The sequence below is a fragment of the Xiphophorus couchianus genome, chromosome 22 (genome assembly GCF_001444195.1).
Source record: "Xiphophorus couchianus chromosome 22, X_couchianus-1.0, whole genome shotgun sequence".
NCBI lineage: Eukaryota > Metazoa > Chordata > Actinopteri > Cyprinodontiformes > Poeciliidae > Xiphophorus > Xiphophorus couchianus.
This window is the reverse complement of record NC_040249.1, coordinates 4,046,700-4,055,684: the sequence shown is the minus strand read 5'-3', so window position 1 is coordinate 4,055,684 and position 8,985 is coordinate 4,046,700.

Below are 8,985 nucleotides of genomic sequence, written 5' to 3'. Positions count from 1 at the left end.
ATAAAACTCTCGCAATCCCCAAAAAAGTGCACAGAGTGGTGAAATTGATGAAAGCACAAAGACCTTCACAAGAACGTCTGACTGTTGCAAAATGCAAGAAGTAGATGCATTTTGGAGCCGTTTCTGTTGGTGCTGTTGTTTGTAATCCAGAAGTGTAAAGAACGTCATTTCCCCATCGACCAGGTTCCCCTTTGTAGGAGTCAAAGTGAAAATCAAGTTGGTAAAGAGTTTGCGACGTTTACAGGGGAGTAAATCATATTGTGGGTTGTCTTACAGCCCTATGGTACCGGTAGACTTCGTATGACGGAAAGAAGTATAAATAATGAACTGGATCCGGATGTTCTTGAAACAAGTGTTGATTTCCAGGCAAATGGCTTTAAACATACAATAAATGTGTCTCTTAAGTGGGTTCAGAGATCTAACAGATACATTAGAAATATACTGAACGGAGAAAACATCAGTGTGTTCACCACTCAACTGGTTACTTTATAATCTTAACGTACAGATTGAAAGCGGACAAAAAAAAAAACAAATGTGTGGCTCAGAATAAGTCTGTGTGTTTGGCTTCTCAACTAATCCTTGCCTTTATTAGATGTATTACCCCATCATGTTTAAAAAGGGGAGGTGGGGAGGCAGGAGTTATATATTCAGAGAGGGATACGTTTTAAAGGCCTGACTGTGTGGGAGCCATTAACCGTAGAGCCAGGTTATTATGTGCCTGTCACCTCAATCATAAGTGGAACTATTATGGGCCCCTCTGCACGGACGGCCATATGTGGCGTTTATGCAGAACTATTCAAGTAGATGGAGGAACATCAAGTCTTTGAGCTTACTGCAAGCAAAGTACTTGAATAAATTATATGCTTGCTTACAGAATAAAAAGCAAATCAGATTTTTTTTTCTTTCTAGGCACTCCTGAGTGAGCATTCTGAACGGCACACACAATACAATGATTAGACTCAATGAGAACAATTTGACTTATTCATCCTGGTTTATTTATTTAAATTTGTTGTTTCCGAAGAGCTTCGGTCGTATGTTTCGAGTCATTTTAAGAAAAGCCTCACGCGGCCAAGTTGCTCATCTGTGAAGTCGACGTGGCTAAACAGGTGAAGTCAATCCACAGTTGATATCTGGCTCAGGGTTGGCGGCCACCGAGCTGTTTTGGCTTGCAGGTTTGAAATGAAAAGCAAATCGTGCAGCACACCTCCCTTGAAGTAATGCTCTCAGAGCCCCGACCGCAATGCAGGATTTCCATATACAAGTGCAGAGTGACGCAGCACTCAGCAACTTCTGCTCAGTATGTGTGAGTTGTCAACAAAGAATCGCAGTGGTTTTACACTGACATCTACTCCAGAGACGTCCAAGGACATGATGCAAAAAAATAACATTTTCTATTTTAATGGGAAAGAGCAAATATATTTCCTTCTGTCATAAATGTCTAGAAGTTATAAATCCAGACATAAAACTGATTGAAGATGTCAGTAGCAGCGTTTCTATTAACCACAGAATAGAGCAAAAGTGAAATTAGGAAAATAAATTTGCTTAATGGAAAGATGCCAATTTTTAAAACACTCATGTTTTGTGCAGGGATGAGGTGGTTTTCCAGGTGTATCATAATGGAGGTATTTCGCAAAACTTCAATAGACAGTAGATGTCTGGCAAAAACCACAAAGAAGACGACAGGAAGTAGTATAGGATGATGGTTTGGATATGATTTTTCCACCAGAGCTCACACAGCATCGCACAGTTCATAAAAAGTTGTCATTTGTTCATGTTGAATTCGTAGCTCTTCTATGAAATTGAAAACTTCAGTTTCCCCAAAACGCTGCATATCCGTAGCCACTCCCATGTATAAGGGAGCTGTTGCTCCAACGCCTGAATTGGGCGCCTACGTCTATGAGTTATGAATATAGTTTATGTATCTGTTTACGCCGTGATTTTCAATGACTTGTTGTGTTGACGAGCTTATTCACGTATGATTTTAATTGAATTTCTTATTTAGTGTAAAAGGCACAATTCAAAATGTTACTTTTTCTTTTTACATCAGCAGAATATAGACAAAGATTTGCACACATTTGTAACTGAAACTCACTTAGTGACCAGTTGGGCGAAAAAATATAATTCTAAAATCAGGCCATTTGTTGATTTAATTGCCGATCATCCTCAAATAGGGAATTTGTCACTTATGCCGTGTTGAATGCAAAGCCCCTCATTCCCAGGGCTGCACTTGAAAATGTTCAATATGCAGACATTAGAGCTCAGTTTTACAGGGAACTCCTTCAGTTAAGCAAAATGACACCTTTTTATTAAAATGAAATTATGCTACGAAATGGAAGCATGGTTGTAATACCTGATGGAGTTCTTTCAAAAACGACCATCTATAGGGGTGAAGGTCAGAGCAGCTCTAAAACAGCAGACGGCCGATTAACTGTGATCTTTCACAGGATCGTTCTTAAGCAGCGCTTTTAACCATTCAGATTTATAATTAAAATCACCCCCATTGCTAAGAAACCTGAACGTTTGATGCTTCCAGTCACTCAAAGACACAATATAATATACATCAACTGTTAATGAAGTGTTACAGTAAAGTCATTGTGCTTTGACAGGATTAGCTCAAGGTTTAATGACATAGCAGTAATTACCATAATGTGATTTCTCTAGACTGACTTACTGACATTTACATAACCCATCCATTACATAACACAACTTAATACGTTTCTAGGCTGGAAAATGAGAAACATTGCCAGAATAATCTATGTGGCTGGAGCCAGCTGTCAAATATAAGATTTTACTCTGCACATTGTAGGGATTGACCAGTGATATGCTAAATAATGCTTTTTTGTTTCAACGACTCTCAGATTTCAAAATTCCTTGTGCCGTTTTCTTACATTGTTTCCTTACTCAATATGATGTTATGTTTTTAGCAGCTGCTCTGACCCACATGCAGAAACCCTCAGACAAACAGTTTTAAAAATGTATTTACAAAAAAAAGTGAAACTGTAAGAGTCTGCAACAGGAGGCGCCGGGAGAGCGGAAGGTTCAGCACAGCTGAGAATGAACAGGCCCGTCCGTTTGGTCCGATCTGGAGCGCGGCGGAGGGCGGAGCAGTCAAGGAGAAGAGACGGGTCGAAGCTGCCAGCCAGGTAAGGGTTTGTCCGGAAGGTTCTTGGTGGGTGCGAATCACCTAGGGGTCCGGGGAATAACTTGGACAGAGATTTGGGTTTTCATCTAGGAGACTTTGATAGGAAAGCAAAAACAAAACCAATCAACATCAAGCAAATCGCTAGTAAAGCAGTAGGAGGCCAGAGGTTACAGCGAGGGTTAACGCTCTGGCGTCGGAGTGCTGGCAGCAGTCTCTTCTTATACTGCGCTGATGCTGATGACTCGTAGGTGCGCTGAGACGCACCTGCAAGCTCCTGCTCACCAACCGCGCTCCCTGATGTCATCTGGTGGAGAACCAGATAACCAGGGTTAGGGTTTTGCCTCATTGAAAACTAATCTAGAGTGCTGCTTTGATTCTTTCATTCATGTTTAAGAAATACTTTAATCTCCTGTGTCAACCATTCAGCTGTGCAAAACGCCAGGGTGGACCTAGCCCCACCTTCGAGTCGCAGCTCCTCCTTGGAGCTTCCGCCTCAGAGCAGCCTTGCCCCATGTCTCCCCCACTCAGCTCCTTCGGACTAGCCAGCAGCAATTAGCAAACACCTGGTGGAACTGCACATCTGCTGAGCTCATCATACAAGCTACTCCTCAGTGCAACGCTGGCAAAGACGTTGTTAAAAGGTTCACAGAGGAGCCATGTTGTGGTGACTTCCTGAAAGCGGAGTTTCAGAAAGAGCAGGAGTTTTAAAGAGACAGAGAACCGATTTCAAGGCTTCAAATTACAAAGTGAAAATTCTTTAAAATCATATGTAATATGTAACATTTTTAAAATGTGCTATAAAATTGCACTATGTGCCTAAAAAAAATACATAATACAGCCACATTACAATTAAACAGATGCCAACACCGCAACCCACACTGCCATCTCACTGCAAGCTCAACTCAGAAGTTAGCAGCTCTATAAAACATCCTGGCAGCCAACGCCCTGCAGCCGACCAGCAGCTTCTGGTGAAGATAAATTTGTTTGTCCCGCCAATTGAGGACTGCTTCTCTGTGAGACATCACCCTGCAGCTGAGCTCCTGATCAGTGGACTCACTTAAGCTTTGGTGGTAGCATGTGTAATTCATAGAGGAAGCTATTGCAAACTGATCACTGCAATAGCAATGATTGCAACACAATCATGTGCTTGCATTTACATTCAGACATTGTGGAGGCAAAAAAAACAGATCTCTACACTTGCAGTAGAGACTGCTAGGGTCCATAGCAACAGGACGTTTTGGCATAAGAAAATGCATGAATCAGCAGGGAGTTTAATTAACTCGGTCGCAATTAAAATGAACTTTAACCAAAATATAAAACAACTAATGTAAAAATCTACAGCTATTCTTATTTGAAATAGCAGTCTTAGGTCTACAAACTGTTTTGTCTATCCCGTTTTGCATTCTTTCTACAAATTAAACTCCGCCGTTTATTTTCATTTTTTTTCTTTTTAACACAAAACATCTTAAAGAGCGCCATGAGACACATGGAAGCTGGACCCGGACACAGCCTAAAGCAACAGAGGAGCCCGAAAACCATCTGTCTCGAGCCGAGGAATTATCACAGCTACAAGGAGCGTTCAGCTGGTCAGACGACTTCGTTGGCAGCTGTTGCAGAATTCAGTCATCCTCCAGAGGAGGCAGCGTATTTATGGCGCTGGCTTACATTGTGTTCTGCATCTCGTACCTACTGAGACTACAAACCCTCAATTTCCACAGCCATATGGAGTTAATTAGTTTGAACCTTTTGTCTAGGCTCATTGTGTCAAATAAAAGCAAAAGAAAACAATTCATCAAGACTAATAGTCCGCTTGTCATTCAAACAGGACACACACAGAATAGGACATTTTTGTGCAGCATTGAAATAAATGAGGAAACGTTTGGCTAAAGAGCGCTGCGTTCTGGCTGATGGGGGGACTTGCCAAGTTCTTTTTTGAAAATAGGAATTAACAAGATAGATGGTGGTAATTAACAATTGAACACGTACTAATCAACTTAAGTTAATTAGTTTTGCTGTGTTTTATTAGTCAGTAGCATCAAAACAGCTGGGACAAAATCTACACTGGCAGATTGTTGTCAGGGGTTAAGCGCTTGTTTTTGTTACTGAGAGGCTCATATTGCTCTTTAACATATGTAAAATTGAAAAAAAAAGAAAGTAGGAGAAATCTCACTGATATGGACAAGTTTCTCCTTTAATAACAGACTCAAAGACAATGTAAGAGGGTGAAGTTATTTTGAAAAAACTGGTAAAAAGATACTTTGAGTTTGTTGCTGTTGATGCCATGCTGATCATTTATATTCTGGGTGCCAATTTCCACATAGATTAGGGTTTTTCTGTTTGCTATATTTAACAAACATAGGATTTAACATTCCTCTATTTAGTTTTATTCAAGAGTTTTGTGGTGCTACTGGTTTGTATTGACAGTAATTAAGCGGAAAACGGCCCAAGATATTTTTCCCCAGAAAGTTTTCAGAAGTTACAAAACTACGGAGTCCTCTAGGGGACATGGGGAATTTTTTTCTTTTGCGTTCCCTCGCAATACTGTACTTCAGTTATGCAGCATAATTGAATACTGTAAGCCTTTCTTACGGTGGGCGTCGTACTTTCTGCTTTAATATAAGGTTATGTGAGGTTTTTTCATGAATGTTAGTATCTTTTTGTGAAATATCTGAAGTTTTATATCTTTCTTTAAGATAGAAAGGCACCACAAACCTACGATATAAACAGAAACCTTTCGTAAGTAGGAAAGAAATAAAAATACATTATAATTTGGACTATTTCTGAGTTATTATTGCGGGTAATAAATCATCTGACAGTTTTGATTGTGTCTCTGTTGTGTTCGTAGTCTGAATGTTTTAAAGAGCTGCTTTCAGTGCCGCTCCATCTTAGCCTTAACAGACATAAACATGCAGGAAAAAATGAATCGATTTTCAATCAGTGTTTTGCACTAAACATTAATAATAATAAACAAGTTTTCACTGAGGCTCTGTAAAAGCCATATGAATGAAATAAGTAATTATTGATATGACAGGAGCAGGAGGCTTTGACACTTAGGTGTGTCGACGTGGGAGTGACGTCACCAGGTATGAATGGGAAGGATACTGGCTTTGTGTGTATGAGGAAGCTGTGAGCGGGGCGGTCAGTCCTTGCAAAGTTTGGAGCATAATCATCAAAATGGAATAAATCGATAATTGTGACAGAACAAAGAAATGGTTTGGAGTTGATTGATACACAGACAGATGAGATTCCCCGAGTTAATCCAGTGCGGCCCTTTACCATCATTAGTTTGTCGTGTTTTTAATAATAAAAACTTGTTAATAATAAAAACTGTTTGGTGCAAAACACTGATTGAAAATCGATTTATTTTTTACTGCATGTTTATGTCTGTTAAGGCTGAGATGGAGCGGCACTGAAAGCAGCTCTTTAAACCATTCAGACTACGAACACAACAGAGACACAATCAAAACTGTCAGATGACTTAATAACTCAGAAATAGTCCAAATTATAATGTATTTTTATTTCTTTCCTACTTACGAAAGTTTCTGTTTATATGGTAGGTTTGTGGTGCCTTTCTATCCTAAAGAAAGATATAAAACTTCAGATATTTCACAAAGAGATACTAACATTCATGGAAAAACCTCACATAACCATTAAAGCAGAAAGTACCGCGCCCACCATAAGAAAGGCTTACAGTATTCAATTATGCTGCATAACTGACCAGTACAGTATTGTGAGGGAACGCAAAAGTTTTGCGAGGGAACGCAAAAGAAAAAAATTCCCCATCATCCCTAGGGGGCTCCGTACAAAGCAGTCAAAGTTGGAAGGAGTGAAAAGAAAAAAAGAATGAAGAGAAAATCCAAATTGTGACTGTGCTTGCTGTCTCTCCGGTAAGTGGTAAATAAATGTTGATCATATAACATTAAGGTTTTTAATAGTTTACCTCAAGATCTGTGCAAAGGTCTTTATTAATGTAAAGCTAAATAAACAAAAGATTGATATGAATGATAAGGTTATTCAGTTTTTTACTTCTCTAGAACAATGACAAGTAAAAAAAAAGATAAATGGGTCTGAAAACCAGAAATCATCTTTCACTGTTTTCAATGGATCAGATTACTTATCGTTTACTTACCTTTATCTTCAGAGGTTGCCACTGTAAAATATGGAATCGTCCTGTTAAATGTTGTGTCCTATATTGAACCGATATGCGATGCGATTTGTTCTGTATTTCTATAAATGTCCGATAGACTTGCCTATCACACAGTCAACACTAAGTATAACAATAATGACCACAATAAAACAGGAAATATTAAAGTCAGCTAAATTGTTGTGGCGGGTCCATAAACATGAATACGTAGACGCCTCATGGAGCGGGTCGGCCCGTTGCTGCGATACATCACAGCGTTCGCCATATTGAATGTTTTCTAAATGGTTTCTAGAAGGAAACCATTTAGAAAATTATGGTTTTAATTTAGACTTTAACAGAAATATGCAATATAGAAAGAAAAGGACTCAAGTCAGTAAAATTGATGCATAAAATTATTCATCAATTCCTGAAAGCCAATAGATGAATTTGAAGCACTTTAGACCACTTTGGTATTTCCTGTGTTGGTCCTGAACCTTCGCTGTTTTTTATTTTCTCCCTCAAATGAAATATTTTGTTTTAAGAATCAGCAGAGGGCAGGAGATAGCTGTTGACGAACATACAAACGAACATACAACTTTATACACGCTTAGGTCAAAATTTACAATCTCCCCACCAGTCCAAGCCTTTTCTATACACCTTATTGGTTTTATCACAGATCAATATATCTCACAAAAATCCAGAGAGGTGCACAGATTGTGTTCAATTTAGTTAAAAAAAAATACTGCAATGTTATTGCTTTCTTTTTTTCATGGAAGTATTGTTATAGATATTGATGGTTGGAAAGGATCTGCTGTAGCACTACAGCCTCTGCCCAAAAACAGTTATTGCATGAAGGTCTTATAAAGAGGATGGTCAGGGTTTCCTTTATGTTCTTCATGTTGATAGTACAACGTCTATTGAAAAGACGGAAGAAAAGATTGCCCTCCCTATTTGAACAGACTTATAGAAGATGTGCTGCAAACACAGAAGGACTTTACCTTCAGTATGGCCTCACTGCTGTGTCTCCGGTCTTGCTGCTGGCAAACAAGATGTTTATATTCCTCAGCCACCTCCATTTCTGCTCCTAAAATGGTATTACTGTTTGAAATACAGTGAAACCTCGCTATAACACGCTTCACCTGTCGCGGCCTCAATGTTTCGCTGATTTTTAGTGAAGTTTTTGGTATGCTTTTTTTTTTTTGTTTTTTACAATGTATGAACGTGCATTGTGTTCTGCGTCCTGATCGGCTGTCAATCAATCATCCCTCGTCTCTGTTACAAAATTTGTTCGGCAGAGCCAGCCCAAGGCATATAAGCAAACTAAGCATCTGCTTAGGGCCCCCAGGTCGCTAGGGGCCCCCTAAGTGTACCTGATTTTTAAATTGTCTTTTGTTTTAGTAATGGTTTCTGTGATCATATCAACAAAAACATACAACTTCATGATAAAGTTGCGATTTTTTGATTTTTTTTTAACAATCGCAACATTAGATCACCTTGGTATTTCTACATAATGTATGTAGAAATCTTTCTTATATGGACATAAAGGGGGGAAAAAATGCTTTTGGGGCCCCCCTGGTGGCCGCGGTGGGTACCGCACTGCACAGTATTATGAGCTGCTGTGCAGTGCGCGTCCAAAGCACAGATGGAAGAAAAGTTATCAAAACAATGTTTCAAAAACTGACTTATCCTTCAGGGACAGAGTAGACAGGATAGAAAAAAA